At 40.5% G+C, this 27,235-nt stretch overlaps 1 protein-coding gene and 1 long non-coding RNA gene across 7 annotated transcripts in view; one reads left to right on the top strand and one right to left on the bottom strand.

Moving 5' to 3' along the window:
• NRF1 (nuclear respiratory factor 1) overlaps nucleotides 1-26,387 on the bottom strand; it is a 145,864-nt gene extending 119,477 nt beyond the window's left edge. For all 6 annotated transcript variants that reach the window (XM_023250560.2, XM_023250561.2, XM_023250563.2 and 3 more), the window contains exon 1: nucleotides 26,239-26,387. The gene's annotated coding sequence lies outside the window, so the exon portion shown is untranslated. The remainder of the gene's footprint in view (nucleotides 1-26,238) is intronic.
• Nucleotides 1,013-8,963, top strand: LOC123384026. Its single transcript, XR_006594558.1, has 3 exons — nucleotides 1,013-1,073; nucleotides 6,380-7,063; nucleotides 8,208-8,963. It is a non-coding gene; the product is annotated as an uncharacterized LOC123384026 (long non-coding RNA).
• Nucleotides 26,388-27,235: the final 848 nt, after the last annotated feature.

Genomic DNA, 27,235 nt, shown 5'->3' with positions numbered 1-27,235 from the left:
CTAGAGAAATGTAGGAAAACACCAAAACTCTTCTGCTATCATAGTCTTAAAACATTTTATAGTTTCCTTAGTAACAAACTGCAAAGGAGAGCAGGTTTTATTAACGCACTGCTTCATCTTTGAAGATTATGTAAAGTGAAACCGATAATGTAACAACACCTTTACTGAATGCTGTAATCTCAGTCACCCATAATACAGCCAAGAGAGCCTGGGAAAGGATTTTAGTTTTGACTTACTTTGCCTTTAAATTTGTGTGCTATTCTAACAAGTGTAGTTCTGGATTCCCGGGCTAACGCAGAGGTGGTAAAGCAAGGCAAAGAGGGTAAGAACAAAAAACAAAAAGCAGACAAGAACAAAGTACCACGAGCTGGTGTGATGGAGGGACAGACGGCCCTACAGACCTCACCTGCGTATAAGGGCATTATCCTATCACAGAACAAGCATTCTACATATCTGAGTAATGTGTTTTTCACAAAACATGAACAACCTAAAATACATATGGCAGTAACTCTGGAAGACAGTTTGACAGTTTATTACAAAACTAAACCATACTCTTACTATATGATCTAACAATTACACTTGTTGGTATTTAGCTAAATAAGTCGAAATCTTATGTATACACAAACACTGGCACATTAATGTTTACAGTAGCTTTATTCATAACTGCCAAACCAGGATATCCTTCAATAGGTGAATAATAAACAAATTGTGGTCCACCCAGAAAATGGGTGTTATTCAGCAGTAAAAAGAAATGAGCTATCAAGCCATGAAACAACATGGAGGAACCTGAAGGGCACAATGCTAAGTGAAAGAAGCCAATCTGAAAATGCTACATACTGTAATAATTCCAACGATATGACATTCTGTAAAAGGCAAAACTAGGGAAACAGTAAAAAGATTAGGGTTGGGAAAAAGGGAAGGAAGGACCACAGGGGATTTGGGGGCACTGAAACCATTCTGTATGATACCATAATGGATGACACATCATAATACACTTGTCAAACCCTCAGGCTGTACAATGTAGTGAATCCTAATGTAAACTATGGCCTTTCGTTAATATTGGTTCATCAACGGTAAGAAATTTACCACACTAAAGCAAGATGTTAATAGAAGGATGGGGTGGCGAAGGAGTATACAGGAACTTACTATACCTTCCGCTCCATTTTTCTACTAAAACTGATCTAAATAATGAAGTATATTAGTTTTTTAACTATATGTCAAAAATCAATGTTCCCATAAGAAATCAGGGTAAAGGTGGGGGACAGGAACTTTCAGGCACAGCCAGGAGTTCCTCTAATCCTAAATCACCATAGCCTAGAGTTACATATGCTGAATAGTAACATATATGTGATATTTATTTTCATAGTTTATATATAATATATATTTATTCTTAAAATATGGTTTATATGTAAAATGTATACATAGCTTATAGTTTATAATAGTTATACAGTGCTAAATACATTTGAGTGTATGGAGTGTATGGTGGTAAGAAAGACTGAAGAAACCGGGGGTGGGACAGCTTCATCTCATGAAGAGATGATGTTGCTTGTTACAGCTTTCCCAACACTGCTAACAAAGTTCAACTAAAAAGTGCACAAGAGTTCAAACAGAGGCACTGAGGCCAAAAGAAGTTCCAATACAGTTCAGTAATCAGTGCATTCCACAGTGAAATTGAGTTGCCAAGAAAAGATAAAATTATAAAGAGTACATAGTATTCTGGTTTAAACTGTACAGAAATACACATTGTAGGCGCTTTTTCTTTAAGACTTATTTTTGGGACACCTGGCTGGCTCAGTCAGTACAGCATGCAACTCTAAATCTTAGGGTGCTGAGTTCAAGTGTTGGGCGTGGAGCCTACCTAAAAAAGGTTTTTTGGTTTTTTTTACTTAGTGTTTACTCTTGATATTGTATGGGTTTAGACAAACGACATATCCATCACTATATGATACAGAGTATTTTCACTACGCTAAGTCTTCTGTGTTCTGCCTATTCATTCCCCCTATCTCCACCACTGATCTTTTTCTTTTCTCCATAGTTTTGCCTTTTCTAAAATCTCATATAGGGGCGCCTGGGTGGCGCAGTCGGTTAAGCGTCCGACTTCAGCCAGGTCACGATCTCGCGGTCCGGGAGTTCGAGCCCTGCGTCAGGCTCAGGGCTGATGGCTCAGAGCCTGGAGCCTGTTTCTGATTCTGTGTCTCCCTCTCTCTCTGCCCCTCCCCCGTTCATGCTCTGTCTCTCTCTGTCCCAAAAATAAATAAACGTTGAAAAAAAAAATTTTTAAATCTCATATAGTTAGAATCATACAGCATGTAACCTTTCCAGATTGGCTTCTTCCACTTGGTAATATGCATTTAAGGTTCTTCCACGTCTTTTCATGGCTTGATGGTCATTTCTTTTGAGTGCTGAATAATATTCCATTGTATGGATGTACCAGTTATCAATTCTTTCTTTCACAGATCTTGCCTTTGGTGTTGTCCCTAAAAAGTCACCACCATACCCTTGATCATCTAGATTTTCTTTTTTTAATTTTTTAAAATGTTTACTCATTTTTGTGAGAGAGAGAGAGAGAGAGAGAGAGAGAGAGCGCGCGCATGAGTGAGGGAGGGGGAGACGAGGGAGACTCAAATCCGAAGCAGGCTCCAGGCTCTGAGCTGTCAGCACAGAACCTCACGTGGGGCTTGAAACCCACAAACCGCGAGATCATGACCTGAGCTGAAGGCAGACACTTAACCGACTGACCCACCCAGGCACCCTGATCATCTAGATTTTCTATGTCATCTTCCAGGATTTTTGTAGTTTTATATTTTAAAACATTTAGGACCATGATCCACTTTGAGTTAATTTTAGGGAAGGGTGTAACGTCTGTGTTTAGATTCCTTTTTTTTTTTTTTTTTAGATTCATTTTTTGGCATGTGGATATCCAATTGTTCTAGCACCATTTGTTGAAGAGGTTCTCTTTGCTCCATTGTAATGCCTTTGCTCCTCTGTCAAAGATCAGTTGACTATATATATGGGGATCTATTTCTGGGCTGTCTATTCTGTTCCATTGATTTGTCTGTCTATTCCTCAATACCACACTGCCTTGATTACTATAGCTTTACAGTCAGTCAAGTAGTATCAGTCTTCCAACTTTGTTCTTCTGCTTCAATATTGTGTTACTTTTTTGGGGTCTTTTGCCTTTCCATATAAACTTTAGAATCAGTTTGTCAGTATCCATAAAATAACTTGCTAGGACTTTGACTGGGATTGCACTGAATCTATAGATCAAAAGGTGTTTTTATTAAAGCATGGGGACAGGACCTGTGGGATCAAGTTATGACATCCTGACAATATTGAGTCTTCCTATCCATGAACACGGAATCTATCTCTATTTATTTAGTTCTTCTTTGATTTCTTTCATCAGTTTTATAATTTTCCTCATATAGATTTTGTCCTTATTTTGTTATATGTATAACCAAGTATTTCATCTTTTTCATTTTTTAAAATAAAAAATGATTAAAACCAAAACAGTACTTATGTTTAAAGATAAGCATCACTTATCCAGTAAATTTGTTCAGTATAAAAATCTCTCATGTAAGTTTAAGAATACGTTTAAAGATAAGCATCACTTATCCAGTAAATTTGCTCAGTATAAAAATCTCTCATGTAAGTTTAAAATATGCTCACAGAGACAGAGTGAGCAGGGGAGGGGCAGAGAGAGAGAGAGAGAGAGAGAGAGAGAGAGAGAGAGAGAGAGAGAGAATCCCAAGCAGGCTCTGCACCCTGAGGTGGGGCTAGAACCCATGAACCGTGAGATCATGACCTGAGCAGAAATGAAGAGTCAGACGCTTAACAACTGAGCCACCCAGGTGCTCCCAGATGCCTTTATACAGTGTTTCTATACTAAAAAATATGCCACAATATTTGGTATAAACAGTAAATTTACCAGGTATATGTCTAATATATAATGCTCATTCATTTTCTATTTCCAGCAAAGAAGCAACTAAAATGGAGTTACAGCCTTTATGTGGCTGTTTTGCAATTCTGTGTAATCAATAAAACTGTATTACTTATATATTAAAAGGTAACAAAAAATACACAAACTTAATTAGGAAGGGGAAAAACAAAACAAAACAAAACACACCCAAATATTAACTGTGGCATCTCTGGATGGCAGGGCTACAAATATTTTCATTTTTGTACTTTATTTTCAAAATTCTCTACAAAGATCACATATTACTTTCACAACTCCATTAAATCAAATATTTACAGCATGTTAAATGAGCACACTATAACTACATCGATCAATAAAGATTAATTCCTTGTGTAAAATTTGAAAACACATAAATATTATGTCTTTTCCATGGATACAACACATAAAGGTTTTTAAAATGCGGGAGAATGATAAAACCAAATTCAGAATAATGGTCGAAGCTGGGAAGGACGGGGTCTAGGATGAAGGAGTGAGTGTCCAGGAGGCTTCAATAATACCTATGATACTTTATTTCTTAAGCTGGGTAGTAGGTACATTGTATTCATTATATTGTTCTATATCCTTCTTTATGCCTGAAGTATTTCAAAATTCTTTTAAAGCAGCAGCTACAGAAGTCACGCCAAAGCAGTATTTAACCCCGATCTCTTCAAACTACTTAAACGGAATATGATACTAGAGGATAAAAGAGAGAAATGTATCTTTTATAAGTGAGAACATTCTTGGGCAATTTTAAAGCAGAGGTTCTGAAAGTGGGTTTTCATGTGTATTTGTACAAGCAAATAAAAACTTGAAATCTATATTCCATAAAGTATCTGCAGCAAACATTCTAATCTGTACCTTGCACACAGCTCAAAATTAAATCTGTCCCATGTAATATATAAATTATTTGGGGTATGGCCTCATTTTACATTTCCACTTGCAACCCCATTTTAAAGCAGACTTCTTCCTTTAGTCGGTTTAAAAATGGTAGACTTTAAAGATGTACAAATAAGATTAATTTCTGAACTCGTATTTTCCATCTTGGTGGATTTAAAATGGATTCTTTTTTTTTAAATCTTTTTAATATTTAATTTTTGAGAGCGAGAGAGCGAGAGCGAGAGAGAGACAGAGAGAGAGAGAGACAGAGCGTTAGCAGGGAAGGGGCAGAGAGAGAGGGAGACAGAATCCGAAGCAGGATCCAGGCTCTGAGCTGTCAGCACAGAGCCCCATGCGGGCCCGAACTCACGAGCTGTGAGATCATGACCTGAGCCCAGGTGGGCCGCCCAACCGACTGAGCCACTCAGGTGCCCCTAAAATGGATTCTAACCAGAAAATGACATCTACCACAAAAAGCGCCACAGAAGTAGCTCACATAGTAACACAACCCCTGTATTAGCTACATCCTCTCACATTTGTTACATAGCTATGATAATGACAAAAGTTTAGGTAATGGCCTATCCTACCCAAGTTTTTCATAGTCTCCACTATAATTTGAATCAAGAACTTTCAAGGACAGAAGGTAAATTCACAAGATCTTTAAAGAAACTCCTTAAAGTAAATCCAGTAACTTTTAACATGAAACCAAAAAGTGTACTATTATGATTGTTAGAAATGCTTTCGCATGGGGCGCCTGGGTGGCGCAGTCAGTTGAGCGTCTCACTTCAGCCAGGTCACGATCTCACGGTCCGTGAGTTCGAGCCCCGCGTCAGGCTCTGGGCTGATGGCTCAGAGCCTGGAGCCTGTTTCAGATTCTGTGTCTCCCTCTCTCTCTGCCCCTCCCCCGTTCATGCTGTCTCTCTCTGTCCCCAAAAAAATAAATTAACGTTGAAAAAAAAAAAAAAGAAATGCCTTTGCTTATCTCTTACAATCTCTACTTGAGATAAAAGTCAAAGGTTTTAAAAAGTAAGGATGGGGGGTGGGTAGGGAAAGACTTGCAAGGTTTAAGAAGAATGAGTACTGTTCTTCCCCATTTCCACCTTCAATGTCACAGCCCATTCCTACAACCTAGCCCTAAACCAAAAATAGACTGTTACAAACAAATCACCAGATAACAAAAGGAGTACTATTTATTTAGCAAACTGAAATTATCAAAGTAGCAAGATGGATTGAGGCTTCCTTCTACACTAAAAGAAAAGGATATATCGTGCTGTTTTTAGAACCCAATTCTCTGCCCCAAACAAAAGGAGAAAACAATAGTCCACAATCACAATAGAGTATTCATCAGACAGGCTCCCTTAAAGGGGGAAAATGACTCAATTAAAACTACCTACCTGGATCTGCAGTTTATACGAACACAAGACTTTTATTTACTATTCTTCATAAAAAGTGACTTGTTTTTAACATTCACCTTCTGTAACCGTTTTTGAAAAGATTTTACTAGATCAAGCAGTGACCCATTGAAATTTAAATGACATGTTTGCTTTTCAGATCAAATCCATGGACTTGAGGATCCTTTCTTAGACCACTACAAATTTAAGGACCCAAAAACTAGAGGACTCCTTAACAGAAGCCTAACAAGGCTGGAATTGTTGGCTCCGTAGGTACTTGGATGCATGTGTCCTTTCCCTGTGCTTCTCTGAAACCAGGTTAATCCTGATTTTAATATCACCTCATATTTCGTTCTTTATTTCATAATTTGTATTTACTAAATACATTATCATCAATACTTCATTTGACCATCTTATCCTCAACAACTGTGGAAAAGCTGCTTATTCAAGACTACCTACGTTATTTTACTCACCAAGTTTTGTCCTGTTTAAATGTCATATCACATTCACTAAACAAATATTCTTTAAGCACCTGCTCTGTGTAAAATCCTGGAGCAGGAACTGAAGAAGGACATCTGAATAATTAGTTTAACCTTCAAATAGCTTATAGCAGTAGTTCTCAAAGTGAACCGTGGAAGCCTAGGACCCCTGTGACTTTTTCAAGGGATCCATGAGATCAAAACTATTTGTGTAGTAACTGTGATACTGTGATTTACAAGAAGTATATATTTGGCCATCCAAATGGGGGATGACCATTATAGTTAACATACAGTGTTTTATTAGTTTCAGGTGTACAATATAGTGATTCAACAATTCTATACTGAGTGCTCATCACAGCATCACAGTAAGTGATCCCTGTCACCTGTTCCATCCGCCCCCCCCCCCCCCCCCGTTAACCATCAGTTTGTTCTCTACAATTAAGAGTCTGTTTCTTGGTTTGTCTTTTTTTTTTTTTTCTTTGTTCATTTGTTTTGTTTCTTAAAGTTCACATGAGTGCAATCATTTAGTATTTGTCTTTCTCTGGTTGACTTATTTCACTTAGCATTATATTCTCTAGCTCTCCTCATGTTGTTGCAAATGGTAAGATTTCATTCTCTTTTACGGCTGGATAATATTCCATTGTGTGTATATACCACATCTTCTTTATCCATTTATCTATGGATGGACACTTGGGCTACTTCCATATCTTGGCTATTGTACATAATGCTGCAATAAACATAGGAATGCATGTATTTCTCTGAATTAGTGTTTCTGGGGGGTGCCTGGGTGGCTCAGATGGCTAAACGTGCGACTCTTCTTTGTTTTAAATTTTTTTTAATGTTTATTTATTTTTGAGAGAGACAGAGACAGAATGTGAGTGGGTTAGGGGCAGAGGGAGAGGGAGACACAGAATCTGAAGCAGGCTCCAGGCTCTGAGCTGTCAGCACAGAGCCCGATGCGGGGCTGGAACTCCCGGACTGTGAGATCATGACCTGAGCTGAAGTCGGGATACCCAAGCGACTGAGCCACCCAGGCGCCCCTCGTGTGACTCTTGGTTTTGGCTCAGGTCATGATCTCAGTCACGAGATCAAGCCCCAGGTAGGGCAGCTCTGTGTTGAGGGTGGAGTCTGCTTAAGGTTCTCTCCCCTCCTTCTTGCGCCCCTCCCCTATGCTCTCCCTCAGGGGAAAAACAACCCCAATTTGAATTAATGTGTGTTTTTTAATGTTTATTTATTTTTGAGAAAGAGCGCACAAGCAGGGCAGGGACAGAGAGAGGGAGAGACAGAACCTGAAGCAGGCTTCAGGCTCCGAGCTAGCTGGCAGTTCAGAGCCAGACTGAGCCACCCAGGAGCCCCATAAATTAGTGTTTTTGTATTTTGGGGGTAAATGCCCAGTATTGTATTTTGATCTCTGTCCACAGTTCCTGCCTCACAGCTCCTAAAACCCTTATAATTTCTGGTGATAAGGTTGACCAACCAAACTATCTTTCTTTTGTTATGTTATTTAAGGTGACTTTGGGAGTCTACAAAAGGGCAGGGAAGAACTTTTGGCCCCACCCCCACCTCCAGGAAGGGGGAGAGGGGCTGAAGGTTTCATCAGCCAACAGCAAGAGACTTAGTCAATCACGACTACATAACAAAGCCTCCATAAAAACCCAAAGGACTGGGTCCAGAGAGTTTCTAGGTTGGTGAACATATAGAAATGCTAGGAGAGTCGCACGCCTGTAGAGGGCATGGAAATCCCGTGCCCTCTCCGCCCTCTTCCCATCCCTTGCCCGATGTCTCTCTTTACCTGGCTGTTGATTGATCTCCTTTGCTATATCCTTTAATAAACTGGTAAAAATAAATGTTTCCTCAGTTCTGTGAGCCTCTCTAGCAAATTAGTAAAACCTCGTGGGAATGTCTGATTTACCGCCAGCCAGTTAGAAGTATAGGTACAAGCTGGACTTGTGATTAGCATTCTGAGTGGGAGGGAGTCATTGCAACCTCCATCTGCAGCTAGTTGGTCAGAAGCACAGGTAACAGCCTGGGACTTGTGATTGGTGCCTGAAGTAGGGGGCCAGGGGGCAGTCTTATGGGATTGAGCCCTTAACCTGATGCTATCTCTGGATCAATAGTGTCAGAATTGACTTGAATTCTTGGATACCCTGCTGGTGCCCAAGAATCGCTTGGTTGTATGTATAGGAAACCACCTCTTCGAGAGAGAGAGAGAGAGAGAGAGAGAGAGGGAGAGAGAGAGAGAGAGACACACACACACACACACACACACACACACACACACACACATTAGAACTGGTCTCAGGGTGCCTGGGTGGTTCAGTCGGTTGAGCAGTTAAGCTTGTGACTTCAGCTCAGGTCATGATCTTGCAGTTTGTGAGTTTGAGCCCACATCGGGCTCTCTGCTGTCAGCGTGGAGCCCACTTCAGATCCTCTGTTACCCCGCCCCCCCCTCAAAAATAAATAAAAACATTAAAAAAAACACAATTGGTCTCAGAACAATTTAACAGCCAAGACATGTGCCTTTTTCACTGTGCTTATATTTGCACTAACGGTGTAAACGCAATGGTAGGGTAAAACTAATGCCACCTTAGCACCATATATACCGCGTCGTTATGTGCACATAGTAAAACAGTCAATTTTATTGAAGAACGTGTTGATGAAAGAGTACAAATGATTAATTTTATTAAATCTTCACCCTTGAGTTCTTGTCTTTTTATTCTTCTGTATAACCAAATGGAAAGTATTCACAAAGCAATTCTGTGTTCAGAAGTGTGCTGTTTCAAACGGAGACGTATCATGCTTTGAGCTGCAAACTCAATTAGCTATTTTTTCCCAAAAAACACCATTTTTATTTCACTTCAAAGAGCTTCACTTTACTTCACTTTACTATACTTCAAAGAGCAGCTAATAAACAAACTATATGGTTATTCAGACCTGGATAAAGGACAAATATTTTTTCAAGAATAACAAGTGAGCCTGTCACTTCAAGGAAAATAACTGACAGTATTTGTTGCCAATGATAAAATTGGGGGATTTCAAATGATAATTAGGATTTTGGAAAACTTGTATCTGCCACAGTGAGCCTGATAGCTTTCTCTTACTTTTAAAAAGCCTTTTTGGATAAGATCCGTGGTAGTGTTAATGAACATGATTTTTGTGTCGATAGTTGGAAGATATGCCTAACTCAGTAAACTGATATTTTCCAAATTGACCAATGTATGATGTTATAAAATCATGCATGGGTTAAAAGATTCTTTCAAAGTGTATGAGAAGCCAATAGACTGGAGCCAAACAAAGTACAATCATGGTTTCTGAATCTCCACGGCAACTCACCTTTAAGAAATTAACATTGCTGAGTTTTGGTGTAATATCAAAGAAGAGTATCCACAATTATCCTAAAAGGCTCTTAAAACGCTTTTCCCTTTTCCAACTACATATTTGGTATGAGATGGGATGTTTTCCATATATTTCAACCAAAGCAACATACTCAGCAGACTGAATGCAAAAACAGATAGAATCCAGCTGTCTTCTGTCAAGCCAAACATTAAAAAGATTTCCACAAACTGTAAAACAATACTCATCATTAAATTTTTGTTTTGGAAAATACAGTTTTTTCTATAACATGTAGTGTGCACCATTATTTTCAAATTAATTAATAAACATTTAAAAATTGCTGTTTAAATTTCTTATACAGTAAATATCAAAAGTTATAACCCACATAAACCTCAGTAATTTTTAAGGATATAAAAGGGTCCTGAGACCAAAGATTAAGAACCAGCATAAGAGAAAAAACAGAAAACACAAGTCATAACCCAAGGTCGAAAGTGTGACCACCGTCACGGACCATCTGTTCTTGGGCATCCCGGCTCTTCCTAACTAGGCCTGTGCTACCTACCAGACTCCTCGTGAAGTAATTTATTTGGCCCTGCTGTCAATAATAATCAAAATAATCAAAATGGGTAAGTCTTTAAGCAAGCATAAAAAGGGCTTAAGCAATACCAAGATAACATGTTAAACCAATCTGAAGTGATAGTTTTTTCTTTACTAGTTTTCTAAATAAATGGCCCGAATTAAATTGGTTTTATTTCTCTGGTATAAACTTAGCCTATAAAGAGAAGTCTTTCACAAAGGACTATATAATATACAACTCCACTGGAAATGCATCCCACACAATCAAATTAGTAATGGAAAGCCATGGAATTTGGTTCCCTGCCTCTCAACAATAGGGGGAAAAAAAACCCTAGAAATCCTACACTGGTGCTGGGGATCAGGACACAAAAGATGTCATTCCAAAAAGGGGGTGGAAGGGAAGCACTTTCTAAAGGACCATACGCACATAAGCAATCATTTGTGTTTTTAAAAAGGGAGATACAAACATACTTTTTGCTTAGCCTACCTTAAAGGATACACAAGAAACTGGCAGTGGTGGTGATTTCTGGAGAGGGAGACTGGAAGAGAAACTCATTTTTTCACTGTATTCCTTTTATATTATTTGACCTTTTAGCCATGTGCATATAAAACTTATGCAAAATAAATATTTTTAATTTTTTAATGTTTATTCATTTTTGAGAGAGAGAGAGGAGGGAGAACACAAGTGGGGAAGGGGCAGAAAGACAGAGGGAGACACAGAATCTGAAGCAAGCTCCAGCTCTGGCTGTCAGCAAAGAGCTTGATGTGGGGCTCAAACCCATGGACAAGATCATGACCTGAGCCGAGGTCAGACGCCCCAGGCGCCCCCAAAATAAATATTTTTAGAACATCACTTCTACATCATCCATTCCTCTAGTCTTTTATCTCAAATGCAAATTCCAAACACTACTAGTAGGTATGGAAATCATTAAATGCATATTTATTACATAAGCCGTGGACACACATTTCATATACCTGACAGAAGAATCAAAAGCAGCCTGTCCATCAACCGAGACCTGATTACAGAAGGAGCACCTAACAATGCTATCCACGTGCCCAACATTGATATAGTTGCTACTTCAATGGTAACTTTTTTCTTTTTTATATTCACTACAGCATTTGCTTTAAGAAATATTCTCGGAATACCACCAGAGTAGGTGAGTTTAAAGACTCCTTTAAACCACGCAGCAACATAAAATTCAGAATAGAGCTACTACTATGCACTAGGCACCATGACTTGATAACGTAAGACTCGTAACACACAACATAATGCGTAACAATGTACACCTGGGTCTAAAACCTAACTACACGCTTTGGATTTAATAGTTACACCAATAAAAAAAAGATGGAGGTTTTAACCAATTTCCCGGTTTAACAAGCCAATCTTATGATGTGGCTACAATACACATATTCAAATGTGGGCTTATTAATCATAGTGGCTACACAGTGCCCAGAATACAAATACCCACTGTAGTTTGTACTTATCAGGCAAATCTCACAACTCGTGCTGGGTTGTAGGCCACACATAACATCTAGAGACCCTAACAAAGCACAGGAGGGTCAGAATAGTTTGATATGTGGAAGGCAACATTTAATGAGTTAGGTATCATGTGGAAAGTACTTCACATGAATTTTTTTTTAATGTTTATTTTTGAAAGACAGAGTGCAAGTGGGGGAGGGGCAGAGAGAGAGAGAGACAGACAGACAGACAGAAAGACAGAATCCGAAGGCTCCAGGCTCTGAGCTGTCAGCACAGAGACTGACACAGGGGCTCAAACTCATGAAACACAAAATCATGACCTGAGCTGAAGTTGGATGTTTAACCAACTGTGCTATGCAGGTGCTCCCTTCACATGAATTTTTCTTAAATCTTCACATTACCAATGATACAGGCATTACTAACCCTGTCTTAAGATTACACAGATTCAGACTCAGAAAGGGCAAGTAACATGCTCAAATTTGCACGCAACTTAGCATTAACAGGATTTAAACCCAGAGCCCCTGTAACAGATTGAATGGTGGCTCCCCAAAAGATAATTCCGCATCCTAATTCCTGGAACCTGCGAGTGTTACCTTATTCGGAAAAAAAGGGTCTTTCAGATATAACTAAACTAAGCATCTTGAGATGAGGAGATCACCCTGGATTACCCAGGTTGGTCCAAAATCTAACAAGTGCCCTTATAGGAGTGAGGCCAACAGAGATTACACAGAGAGTAGCTCACAGAGGCATATAGCCACAAGTCAAGGAAAGCTAGCAGTCACCAAAAGCATGAAGTGGTAAAGAAAAGATTCCTCCCTAGAGCCTCCAGAGGGATTGTGGCCCTACAAACACCTGATTCCTGACTTCTGGGCTCCAGAACTATGAGAGAATTTCTGTTATTTTAAGGCACTTACTTTATGGTAATTTGTTATGGTAGCCCTAGGAAACAGCCCCCTCAAGTCTTTCCAGCATACCCCATTACCTTTCCAAGAAGGCTGAAGGTCCCAGGGACATTTAAACCAAGAGACAATTCAAAAGGGGCACCTGCTCAGTAGGTTAAGCATCTGACTCTTGATTTTGGCTCAGGTCATGATCTCACGGTTTTGTGGGATCCAGCCCCATGGATGGCATCAGGCTCCGCACTGACAGTGCAGAGCCTGCTTGGGATTCTCTCTCCCGCTCTCTCTGCCCTTCCCCCCACTTGCATGTTCTCTCTCTCTCTCAAAAATAAACTTTTTTTTTTTTTAAAAAGGCAACTCAGGGGACTTTATAAAGAAAATATAAAATATTGATTTGGGAAGTCCTAGAGAACAAAAGGTAGGACCAGCAGGTAAAACTTACAGGGAGAAATTTCAGTTGAAATTAAGTTTTCTCATTTATGTCTTAAAGATTAAAAATTAAACAGCCTTTGTTAAGTAGTAAATTTCCTATCATTGGATGTGTTCAAGGAGAGACTGATGATCATGTAACTTTGGGGAAGAGGGGTGGCTTAGATGACTTAGAATCTGGTTCCACCCGGCGTTTCCAGAAATTATGAAGTATTAGATGGCACCACAAAGTGTGGTAATAAGGTAAAATATTAAATGAATTTTGCCATGTTTCCACAGTCATTCAAATAAATACTGACTGCTTGTTACATTGTCAGGCACTGTGGTTGATAATGGACACTATGTTTGTATCTATGATCATGAAGCTTTACAAGCCGGCGGGAAAGACAGACATGTATCGAGTAATATACAAACAAATGTAAAATGACATGTATAACACACATGGGAAAGTGCAAAAAATGAGGGAGATCTGAATAAAGTTCCTGAGGAAATTATGCTCGAGGACGGACCTCAAAGTCATAAAATGTATATGATTTTACTAAAAAGAGATGAAAGGGAAAAGCTTTCCAGGCAGAAGGAACACCAGCAGGAAAGACCTTATAGTTAGGGGAGCATGACTGATACAAAATGAGTCCAAAAGTTACTAGGTACCACATAAAAGAGCTTTGTCTTCATCCTAAATTCAATGGGGGAAATGACCAGAGCTGTGTATTTAGAAAAGATCGATTCATTCTGGCTGCACTGAGGAGAATGGACTAGGGCTTAGCCAGAGTGGATGCGGGTAGACCAGTTGGAGGTTATTCCAACAGTCCAAGAAAGAAACCATAGCAACTCAGACATAAGTGGGAAAGGTGAAATTGAGTTTAGAGAGTTAAATAAACTTTCTAAAGGATTTGGTGGCACTGAAAGATGAAAGTTTCTAATAAGCCAGATGAAATGGTGGTACCATTCACTGAGGTGAGCCAGAGCTGAACAGGACCAAGTTTGATAAGGGAATTTCATTTTGAGAAGTGCTTCTGAAGCATCCAAGAAATGCCAACTGGGCCATTGGATATAGGGTTCTGAAACTTCACTGTAGGCCGAATCTGAGTGTGCATATTTACATGGAACAACTGCACAGACTTTTATCATTAAGGGAAACCAATTATTGTTACAAAGTAATCAATTCTCTTTAAAAAAATTTTTTTTAACATTTATTTATTTTTGAGAGAGCACGAGCGGGGGAGGGGCAGAGAGAGAAGGAGGCACAGAATCTGAAGCAGGCTCCAAGGCTCTGAATTGTCAGTACTGAGCCCAACACAGGGCTCGAACCCACAAACTGTGAGATCATGACCCGAGCTGAAGTCAAACACTCAACTGACTGAGCCATCCAGGTGCCCCGGTAATCATTATTCTTAAAAAAAGATAATTTCAAAATCACGCTAACCTAAAAGACAAGAATCACTACTGTACTCAAAGCCCTAAATTACCACTAAACAAAGATTACCTATTTAAAGGGCACTGGATATTTGGATATATACCACTCACTGGCTACAAAATGGATTTCTTCAGAATAGAGACAATTCATCTTGGTGGATTCTCAACTTAGAATTAGCTACTGTTCTCAAGTATTTTGGACACAAAAACTGAAAACAAGTTTAAGAGGCAATAAGTTTGTATGTACTATTCTCAGATTTTCTACCTCTCGCTGTCTGGAAGACATTGATTTAAGCATCTTTTTTTCAAAAAAAATTTTTTTGATGTTTATTTTTGAGAGACAGAGTGTGAGGAGGGGAGAGGTAGAGCGAGAGGGAGACACAGAATCCCAAGTAGGCTCCAGGCTCTGAGCTGTCAGCACAGAGCCCAACATGGGGCTTGAACCCTCGAACCAGGAGATGATGACCTGAGCCAAAGTCGGACGCTTTAACCAGCTGAGCCACCCAGACGGCCCTGACTTAAGCATCTTAACTGTCAGGTATAGTTTTTCTCCTAAAAAAGATTCTAATCTTCAAAGTAAAAGGGAAGAGAATAAACAAACTTTTTTCTTCTGACACACACTTCCACAGGCTTTATACTATACTTGCTTGCAAAAGGACTAAATTGCTTTGGACATTAGTTGCCATAACTAAGGAACTATTTACCCTAGGTTTGTTTTCCATTTTGTATAAAATACAAAAAGCAAACCAACTACCAGAGGGATTAAAGACAGACCTAAATGAGAAGGCAGGAAAATTGGGTTATATTACCAACTGCAAAGAGAATCCACTGTATAAAATCTTTAAGGAAGTTAACTTTGAGAAAAATCAAGTTATTTTACATAAAATTAGTATTATATATACCACGTACTTCACTGAGGGGAAGCACAAATGAGATTACATAGTATTTTATATTTGTACACATATTTAATTTTATATGCACAAAATCTTTTGAAATCCCCATAGATATTGCTTAAAAACCCAAGTATTAATACTTCTGTATTATACTACTGATGCTACTAATATCTAATTTGTTCTCAATAGGAACAGAAAAACTCAGAAGGTCCCAGGGTAAAATAAAAGAACCAATAATATATTGAGATGAACTTGTTCACTTCAGAAACTACCTTGCAAATAGACATCTTAGCTCAGGAAGTACGAGAGCAGAGTGGAGAAAAAAAGGAATTATTATGTGAATGAAATTGAGGTTAACCCAGGATTTAGCTTTCATTCTTCACTAAGTAAGCTTTCACAGGCAAGCCCTTTCGCCCTTACTCCAAGTTATCCTTACCTCAGCAAAACCACACAGAGCACGAAACAAACAGCAAGCATTTTCTGAACAAATTTGAATTTGGAGAGAAACTTTTAAATATCTTTAATATTTCATTAAAACAAACAGATTTACAACTGCTGCACTAAGAATATTTCAGGGCAAAGATAAACAGATGAATTAAATATCCTCAGACATTTTTGGTTCAAAACAATATGCAGGGTATAATTCCATTTATCATATACAGTATGTGCATGCACATACATATACCCCTAAAGGAATATCTAAAACTAAAATATTATTCATTATCTTTGTATATTTTAAATTTTCTTTTTTTGCTTTCTTACAATGAACACATATACATACCTTTTTACTTTAAGAAAATACCAGATTTATTAACATGTCATAACACAGACTCAGAATTAATTTTAGAAGGAATTTTTATTCAGAAGAAATTTTAGATATCATTTCTATCCTCTTCATTTTTCAAGTGAGACAACAGGCCCAGTGAGGATAAATAACTTGCCTGCCCAAAATCTGACAGTGAGTCCTTAGGGCCGTAATTATATCATCCATGCTTGTGTGTGTGTCGCGAGGGGGCGGGGGGGTGAGGTTATAAAAGTTAACGCATTTTCACTAAAGATAGTTTGAAAGTTACAAGAAAAAAGATGAAAATCACCGATATGCTTATAAATCAAAGATAACCATTTAATTTGAAGGGTTTTTTGGGTTTGGTCTATTTATTTTCAATATAGAAAAACTTTTAAAATATAGAACCAAAAATTAAGGAAGAAAAGACAAAAATTTTAACATTCCGTTATATAACTGGTGATGTCAGAATCATTACTTTCTTAGACTTAATACCTGAAGCCAGTTTTGCATCAAAAGACTACTTCTGTGATGGCATTTTTATTTAGCAAGCCTTGGTTGGTTCTTTAATTGGTGGGTTATTTTTATGTAGGGGCTAAGAATTTTATTTCATAATTGTTTAATAAAAGACAAAGGACTAGGGCACCTGGTGGCTCAGTCAGTTCAGCGTCTGACTTCGGCTAGGGTCATGATCTCACGGTTCGTGAGTTCATGAGTTCGAGTCCCACCTGGGGCTCCCTGCTGTCAGCCTGTCAGCACAAAGCCTACTTCCACTTTGGATCCTCTGTCCCCCTCTTTCTGCCCCTCCCCCACTTGCACTCTCTCAAAAGTAAATAAACATTTTTAAAAAGTATGTTTCTAAACAACAACAAAAAAAAGACAAAGGACCAAAACGCAGCGAACAAAGGATAAGATAAAATACTCCTTGGGGCGCCTGGGTGGCTCAGTCGGTTGAGCATCCGACTTCAGCTCAGGTCACGATCTCGCCATCCGTGAGTTCGAACCCCGCGTCGGGCTCTGGGCTGACGGCTCAGAGCCTGGAGCCTGCTTCCGATTCTGTGTCTCTCTCTCTCTCTCTCTCTCTCTCTCTCTCTTTCTCTCTCTCTCTCTCTCTCTGCCCCTTCCCCGCTCATGCTCTGTCTCTCTCTGTCTCAAAATAAATAAACGTTAAAAAAAAAAAATACTCCAATTCTATTTAGGGATCTTATCTGTAGGTTTAGTGACTGTAAAGATAATCCACATACACAAGCTAATTACAAGTTACAAGCACACATTTTCTATGCTTAAGATTACCCAAAATATTTATTCATTGCTTTCTTGCATTTACCAATACTTCTATAGGGTATTCTATGAAAAATTGCTGGCATTGGGTCGCTGGGTGGCTCAGTCAGTTAAGCGTCGCTCTTTGGCTTAGGTCTTGATCTCATGGTTCAGGAGTTCGAGCCCAGCATCTGACTCTCTGCTGTCAGCATGGAGCCTGCCTTAGATCCTCTGTCTCCCTCTCTCTGCCCCTACCCCAGGTGTGTGCACACAACTCTCTCTCTCAAAAATAAACATATCTTTTAAAATAAATAAACGAGCACTTAAGAAAAACATTGCTGGCATTAATTATAGAAAACACGTGAGTTATGAACAAATATAAAAATAAGCTAATCAAACTCATAAGCTACTGAACCACCATCAACTCAATTTGCAAGACATCAAAAAAAACTATTTCACCTTTACCTTGTCCTTTTAAAATTCCTACCTTCTATACACTTTTACTTTTTTAATGTTTTTATTTATATATTTGAGAGACAGAGAGAGACAGAGTGCAAGCAGGGGAGGGGCAGGGAGAGAGGGAGACAGAATCTGAAGCAAGCTCCAGGCTCTGAAACGTCAGCACAGCGCCCAACGTTGGGGTCAAATCCACAAGCCCTGAGATCATGGCCTGAGCCGAAATCGGATGCTGAACCAACTGAGCCACCCAGGCGCCCCACCTTCTATATTGTTTATAAAGCACATAAATGTATTAGTACAAGAGCACAGGAACATCATTTATAAATAAATGCGATTCAGAATGTGTGCTCAAAATTTTACTTGTAAGGATGACAATCAAAAGTTGGAGATCACTGGGCCATGTGGGTGGCTGCCAGCTAAGCCTCTGACTCTTGATTTCAATTCAGGTCATGATCTCATAGTTCATGGAATCAAGCCCCAGGTCAGGCTCTGCACTATTAGATGGGATTCTCTCCCCATCTCTCTGCCACTCACTCATGTACACGTGCACATGCACGCACTCTCTCAAAATAAGTTGGAGATCACCCCAAACCTAGGGCCTAGCTAACAAAACTGTCTCCTAATATCAAAGATCCAAAAATTATAGAGGAAGAAAGTAAAAATGACCAGTTATCTAAAATTTTAGAATGAAATAATTTTGGAATAATTAAGATCTAATATGGAACATTTTTAAAAATTTGCCTAAATTTCTGGGGCGCTGGGTGACTCAGTCGGTCAAGCATCCAACTTTGGCTCAGGTCATGATTGGTTTGTGAGATCGAGCCCACATGGGGCTCACTGCTGTCAGTGCAGAATCTGCTTCAGATCCTCTGTCCCCTTTTCTCTGCCCTTCCATAACTGTCATACTTCTGAAAGACCCTATAGGGGTCCAATGGTATTTTCATTTCATGGTCAGAAAAATTAAGCAAGGAGAGAATTTCTTGCCCCAAAGGAGTAGACTGAAACATTTGTGCATTTTAGAAAATTTCCAAAGTACAAGCAACTCCCAACTTAAAAAATTTTTAGTGCAATCTATGAACCAGTTAGGTTTCTTTCAAAACTTATTTTCTCTTTAGAATAGTAATTTGAGGGGAGCCTGGGTAGCTCAGTCGGTTGAGTGTCTGACTTCAGCTCAGGTCTTGATCTCACAGTTCGTGAGTTCAATGCCTGCATCAGGCTCTGTGCTGACAGCTCAGAGCCTGGAGCCTGCTTTGGATTGTCTCCCTCTCTCTCTGCCCCTCCCCCGCTCACACTCTGTCTCTCAAAAATGAATAAACATTAAAAAAATAAAAATTAAATAAATAAAAATAAAATAGTTAACTTGATCCCCCACAAAGCCCACTGTATATAGTGCATGAATAGATAGTCATATACTAGTGTGAATCCTGGAGTATAAAACAACAACAACAACAACAAAAAAACCAGAAAACAAAACAAAACCCCAAGGAATCCAGAAGACTTGGCAAGATTCTGAAACTGGTGAAGCTTTGCTTTGACATTCCTCCCACCTTCCTTCTGGTGCTCGTAGTCCCATCTCCTAGAGGTGCCTCAGATCTTCCCAAAGTTCCTCACTTGAGATACTCACTCAAAATTTCTTCCCCTTGGTCTGTCCCAGTCAATCTGGTTAACTGATTTCAGACAACTAACACAATAAATATCTGACTGAATTACCAATACTGAAAAGGCCTTTGACTTTTCTGTGTGTCAAGAATGCTTTGAGAATCTCAGAAAAGTTATGGACCCTCTCCCCAGAAAAATCACACACACATACAAAAGTTTTCATACAGTTTCAAGAGATCAGGGTTACATGGCCAAAATATATCCATGAGTCCCAGAACTATAAAACCCAGGTTAAAATACCTCTGCACTTAACATGTAAATATTATAAAACCTCAAAACTCTTCAAGAGGAATTTGTATTTTAAGAGACTATAAACTCAAACATACTATACTATACACTCAAATCTATAAACTCCATTATTTTTTTTAATGTTTATTTATGACAGAGACAGAGCATGAGGGGGGGAGGGGCAGAGAGAGAGGGAGACACAGAATCCGAAGCAGGCTCCAGGCTCCAAGCAGTCAGTCAGCACAGAGCCCACATGGGGCTCGAACTCACGAACCACGAGATCATGACCGGAGCCAAAGTCGATGCTTAACCAACTGAGCCACCCAGGCACCCCAAATCTATAAACTCTAATTGTTACAATTTAAGTTTCCTCCCAAAGCTTTTATACTGTAATTCCCGTAAGAGAAGGGGAAGAATAGGACCTATTTCTAAGCATGGGTCATCTATTAAATCGGGTTTTATAAGCCTTACCCCCTGTATTCAATAATGCTCCAGAAATCTATTGTGTTTAAACTATCATGATTCCTGGCAAAACCACACACACACACACACACACACACACACACACACACACACACACACACCTTTTATCTCTGAAAATTCCTTTTATCTCTGAATTGCCAAATCCAGTTTTCACCCTAATGAGCTCTCTGTAGTATTTCAGGTTGCTAAATTCCCCGTTAAAATTCCCTCACCCTCTAGACTCAGCTTCTTCAACCCCATACTATTTATCTTACCTCTTTAGCCATTCTTTTTCAACTTCCTTCATAAGCCCCTCTTCTTCCACCTGACCTACAAATGTAGCTGCTTGGCAAGGTCGCCCTTAGTCTTTTCTTCAGTCCTGATTTTATACTCTTTGGCAATTTCTAGATGACATTATGCTAATGAATACAAATCTCACAATTGATCCCCACTTCCCTTTCTGCGCCAGTCCAAATCTGTCAATAGTGACGTATATGACATATCTCGATTCCCACATTTAGAACCATACCCTATTACCTTCTTCCTCAAATTCTGTTATCCCAATACATTCCCTATCTTAATTAAAGGCATCATCATTCATTAACGAACTCTAATCTTTGAACTCCCCCATGCTGTTCCCAATCAGGTCACAACCTCATCAGCTTCATTTCCCACTACTCCCTAAGTACAGAAAAGTCTACTGGCTATTTCTCAGACTATCAATGCCCTTCTCCTAGCCTCTTCTCCATCAGGTGAAACAGCGACTCACCTTTCCAAGCCCTACTTAAAGATCTCCTACATGAAGTCTTCCCTAACCTCACTTATTCTACTCTCATCACTCACCCTCTCCCTCTATAAATCCCACGCCAATTTTTCTTTATTTTACTTCTCAACATGCTATATGAATGGATAGTTGAGCCCTTATCTTTCTCCCCTAGTAGCAAAGGCCTGTGGTTTATATGTTACCGTAGCACTTAACACGTGCCTGGAATAAAGTAGGTCTTTAATCAATGTCTGGTGAATGAATGGCAAAACTCCAAAGTGAGGACATAGTTAAGGTTATTTCTCAATGGAGGGTATGCCCTCTTTTGAACATAAAACAATAATTAAGTCCCCTAGTCCCTCACTCCCCATTTCTAGTCTACTGCTTAGTTTTAAGCAAGGTTTCATGGGGACATTTCCTCACTTCCTCTTGTTCTTTGTAGGGTTAGCTGCCAGCCTAACCACATTAGCATTCAGGAGCAGCAACAAAACAGACTCTCCAAGTTCTAAAAAGCAAAGACTTTACAATTACCAATAGTAAAATACAAGCTCCTTTTTAAAAATAGTCTTAACGTTTATGCATACAAATCTCATTCTCCAAGATTCTGAAAAAGGTTTGGCATAGTTTATCCAACAGGCACCATTTAAGAGTTCTTAAGAAAATGTCCACTTGTCCAACTATCTCAACCAAAATTTACACATTCATAACCATAGAAATCAGCATGCATGAATTAACCTAAATAATATGCTTATATACTAAATACACTATAAATAGTAGTCTAAGTCACCAGATGACCCATACATAATTAGCTATTTTAGCTTCTTTTAAAAATACATGTCAAAAATTCCAGTGATCCCAATCTATAAGACTAGCTTCTTTTATCAGTATCACCCTTTCTCCCTCTTCTCCCCACCAACTTTCCCAAAACACACACACACACACCTCTCCCTTAACAGACCTGGTTTCCTCAAGAAATGATCTGATAGCTTAGGAGCAGTTTGATAAGGCAGGCTACACGGTCTGGGATTCTGGAGAAGATTCCATATGATACAATTATCTTCTAAGAGACTGCTGTTGGTGACAGAATACAGATTTGCCTCCAGAGATCACAAAGGTGGTAGACCTGCCATAACTGTCCCCTACTTTTTTTGTTTTTTGTCTTTTAAAAATATACTAGAATCTCACTCTCAACTTGTATTTCTGTCTTTTCTTCAGTTCATATAAATGTTCACATTTTAGGCATACAGACCTGGTGAAAAGACAAAAAAAAAAAAAAAAAAAAAAAGACATGATGAAATGTGTTTGAAGCTTCAGTAACTAAACTGCACTGAGCAGGGTCAAAAACTCATTAGCCTAATTCTGAACTGCACTTCAGAAAAAAAAAAAAAATGTATGCTCCAAAGCATATATAATCCACTTATTTTTCTTGAGCAGTCAAAAATTCTTTTCATTTTCCAAGTTTTGTCCATATTACATCAAAATAACTTCAGACAAAGCATTCTTGTTGCTCCAGGATTAAAAGTTTCCAATAGCTCAATGTGGTTGTAATCTTCTGGAAACACCTGAAATTGATTTGTTTCACCTCCTTTTACTCTTTCTCTTCCAGCCTGTTCACCTTAGGAGAATATTGATGGACAAAAGTTCTAACTGAAAAGTCCAGAAAGTGGATAATCTATCCCCTAGCTAATAAGAAAGGAACTATGATACATAATACGCAAAAATTGACATGTATCCAGAGCCTCAAAAACAAACAAACAAACAACCCACCCAATGACTGGACTTGGTCTAAATAAGCTTAACAAGTAGGTTTCTTTTTCACTGCTGTTTTACTGAGCATTTATGGAAAACTATATTTGGGTAAGCTCAGGCTGGCTTTAACTCTCAAGAAAAACATGAAAGAACGAAGAGAAAAATCTTCTAATTTTTTTTTTTTTTAGAAAATAAAAGATCGGTATTTATTTTAAGGCTGCTTTTCCAAATACAATATACACTATATACATATATACATACATAGATACACACACACACACACACACACACATATAATTATATAATTAATGAGCATCACACAGTCACAAACATCTAAATTCAAATATCACATTTCCTGGACTAATTACAACCCAAGAGGGTGCACTCAAATTCTTGAGGTTAGAGTAGACACTTCTGAGACTCAACAACCCAGAGTTCCCACTTTAAACTTCCAGTTTTTCACAGGGGCACTGAGTAGATGAACAAGCTCACTGCCGCACAAAGCTGGGCTCGCCTAAAGAGGTCTGACAGGAGCTGAACACACGCAAGAACTTCCTGTTCTCCAGAGGACTGGAGGGTGTGCTTCTATAGGCTGACAATTCACAGACCTTTCAAAACCCAAAAGTCAATATGTCTTTTCAAATACTTTTGAAAAAAAAATTTTAATTCCAAAAATTACTGTTGATCATTATTATTCCCCAGTTATTTACTGAATATCATTATATAAGGAAAAAGGTATAAAAAAGTTAATCCCAGACCCCAAGGAGCTTAAATTTCCCTTAAAACAGTTACCCATTTGTGATTACTTCACATAAAATACTTCTCGAAGACCAACCCAGGGGTCTGGTTGAATTCACAGTACACAGGCAATGCAAATTCAGGTATTTAAATCATAGGGAGTTTGTCTTCAGCTCCCTAACAAAATTAGAGATGGATGTATACTTGCAATTCAATAAAAACAAGAAACCTATAATTTGGGAATATACATGAATTGGAAGGGAAACCTGAAATCCTTTCTGTATCTGGACAAGGTCTCTCATTATTTCCTGTTCTTATAGTTACTTCCTAAATCCAGAAGCTAAATTTCCTTAAAACCTGATAAGAAATCTATTTCCATGAAAACGCTTGGCTTAAGTTTTTTTTTTTTTTTTTTTGCTAAATAAGAAATATGACAGCTACTAAGCAAAAAGTCATTTTTTGTCATATATGTTACATTGGGCGGGGGGGGGGGGAGGAGGAAGGGTAAAGGCACATAGGATGAAATCAAAGGATTTCAAATAAGGATGTGCCAAAAAATAGTAAGCAGTATTTATTAATCTCATATTTTTTGTCTTTGTCATGAACCCAATCAAAAGTCACATCTAACTCCTGTCAGAAAAAAATAAAAAGTCCCTTGACGCAAACAATTTTGCACACAATTTAGGACCCAATATACTGCACTACACGTGATAATTGTATGTTTCCTCTCCTGCTCATAAAACAAGGCAATTACACTCATGCGCAGATAGAACACTCATATTTTCACTACCTTATGAGAAAACACGTCAAACTAATTTCAAACACAATTCTAGGGATTCGAGATACTACTACTGAATTTTAAAAACAAATCAAACAAAAAATCCCCAGCATCTCCAAGGCCCCTCCTCCCCTCTTTCCTTGAGTGAAAAACAACCCAATAACTTACTGTTAAAAGCCAGAGCAAAAGGATTTTTTTGTTTGTTTGTTTGTTTGTTTTTAAAGGCCTGGACCAAGATGAAATATAGGAAAAGGAAAAGGATCACTGTGGGCACAGATGATGCCCTGGGGAAAAAGGTGAGATGCACAATACCCATTCTCCTGTGAGCACTGTCCAAGCTGACAGGTTCACTCACACTGCCTTTGCTTTAGAAGTTTCCCGATACATTGTCTCTACACACTTAAGAAAATGTGAATTTTGCTCTGACCACAGAAAGAATTAAGCACAACTGACACCAGCTCTAAAGTAAGGAATTAATAAATTCTAATCTAACGCTTAAGAAGGGATGGAGTTCAGGCAACAGCTCCTCCAACTGGCTGGAGCAGATTATCATTTGAAGCCCTAAAAATACTAAGATTTTTAAACAACTCCAAGTTCTGATGGGTACAGTCAGATGCACTATAAAACTTTGGGACCAGCGGCAACGACACAACAGGTGAGAGAGGCGGTGGACATCACTGCACAGAGAGGTGGACAACATGCAGGGGCAAACCCTTGAGTTCCCCGAAAGGCTGGGGACATGAGATAATACCCATGCACAAGGCCAAGACCCCGTCTTTACAGTGGCAACAGTTCTGTTCCTTCCGAGGGTCGCGCCACTCCCCCTCTCCTCACCCAGGGGACCACCACCCCAGGCACAGGAAGAACCGAGGCCCCTCCGCGGGCAGCATCTCAGCTGGGGAAGAAAACACAATGTCGCTCCTTATTTCTGCGTACAAAAGGACTTTGCGCCCTCCTCCTCCAACTGCCGCCGCTGCTGCCCGGGCCGCCTCCTAACTTGCAAGAAGGTGGGCAACGCGCCATATTCCAGCGTCCCCCGGTCTACCTGGGTAACAAGCCCACGCCACCCCGGCGGGAGGGAAGCTTCGGAAGCCGCCCAAGAGCCAGCCTCCTCTCCCGCAGGAGACAGCAGCTCCCGCGCCCCGGCCCAGCCCGCCGCGCCGCCCGCAGACCAGCCCCGGGAAGGGCCGAGGGGGCGAGCGGGGAGCCGCGGCTCCGGTCCCGCGCAGCCCGCCCACCTCCCGCTCCCGGCGCGCTCTCCCGGGCCTCCCGCTCCCGAGCCCGCGGGAAGGCCGGGCCCCGGGTTCCACGGTGGAGAGGAGGCCGCGGCCCCTAGAGCCTCAGGCGGCGGGGGAGGCCGGAACCCTGGGGCTCTCGGGAGGGCAGCGCCTCCCTCCCGAGCCCGCCAGGACGCCTGGGGCCTAGTGCGGCCTGCGCATCCTCGGGGTGGCGGTTTGACTGGGCCGGGCCGGGGCCCCCCGCCCGAGGCGGGCCGAATCCGGCGGGGGCCCAGGCCCGGAGCCGGGGGCGGCAGGGTGCAGGCTGCGGGGCGGGCCGGCCGGCCGGCGGGCGGGCGGCGTGTTGCGGCTGCGCCGGGGCTGAAATAGCTGGAGATTGCGCGGTAGGGCACTCACCTCAGAGCGGCTGCGCTACCGTGGGCCTGCGCCGTGGAGACTGCGACCGCGCCGGCTCCTCGCAGCCTCCTGCCACCAGCGGCAATGGCGAGCGCTGCCGCCTCTGCCGCCGCCGCCGCCGCCGAGGAGGGGGAGGGGAGGGAGATGAGGCACGCACGCGACGCACGGGCTCGGCTTCCCCGCCCGGCGGCCGCCATGATGGGGAGGTCGGAGCTGCCTCTGCGGGGCTGGCCCGGAGGGGGTTCTGAGCTAGGGTCCCTGCCGTTATCTTCGGCCTCCTCGAGTACGCATTTAGCTTCAAAGGATTGGATGGGGCCGGAACCACGGAGGCAACTGGATTAGTTGGGACTCTCGGGAGAGTGGCGCAAGCAGCCCAAGATGGTTGCTAATCTGGAAATAGTAACATTTCTCGCCCCCCGGCCCCGAGAATTAGCACCTCCTGAATGAGCCTCGGCAACCGGTAACTAGCTTCCTCTGTTTCCTCAGCCTTGCCAGTCGTATCTCCATCCTCTTATGGAATGACCTTTGTTTTCCGATTTCAAACCCTGCCCAAGTATTTAAAAGCAGAAAATTGTGTACAAAGCAATATATTAATTTATCCGCCCATTCATTCGTTTGGCGAACATTTCTAGAGGACCCTTTATGTGCCAGTTTTGCCCTGGGCACACTGGAGATGTAGACGAAGTCCTTGCTCTCAAGGGTTTTGTACGTCGAGTGCAAGCAAGAGGGACCCACCCCCCCCCCCAAGCAGGTGAGAAGTAAAGAGTGGGTAGCATAAAAACAGTGTAAGAGACATAGGAGAGGTAGTTTGTGTTCTTGGTTTTTAAAAGTGTGATGAGGAAACTACATGCTTCAGAACCGCTAACAATGATTACTTAAATCCTGGGCCCCAAGTGGTGTCGCCATAATCTTGGCTTGTTAGCCCAGGAACCTGCATTTTTAAAAACGCTCCTACTCACACGTCCTGATGATGCTCATGGACAGCATAATGTAAGAA

The sequence above is a fragment of the Felis catus genome, chromosome A2 (genome assembly GCF_018350175.1).
Source record: "Felis catus isolate Fca126 chromosome A2, F.catus_Fca126_mat1.0, whole genome shotgun sequence".
Classification (NCBI taxonomy): domain Eukaryota; kingdom Metazoa; phylum Chordata; class Mammalia; order Carnivora; family Felidae; genus Felis; species Felis catus.
This window is presented reverse-complemented; position numbering and strand designations above follow the sequence as displayed.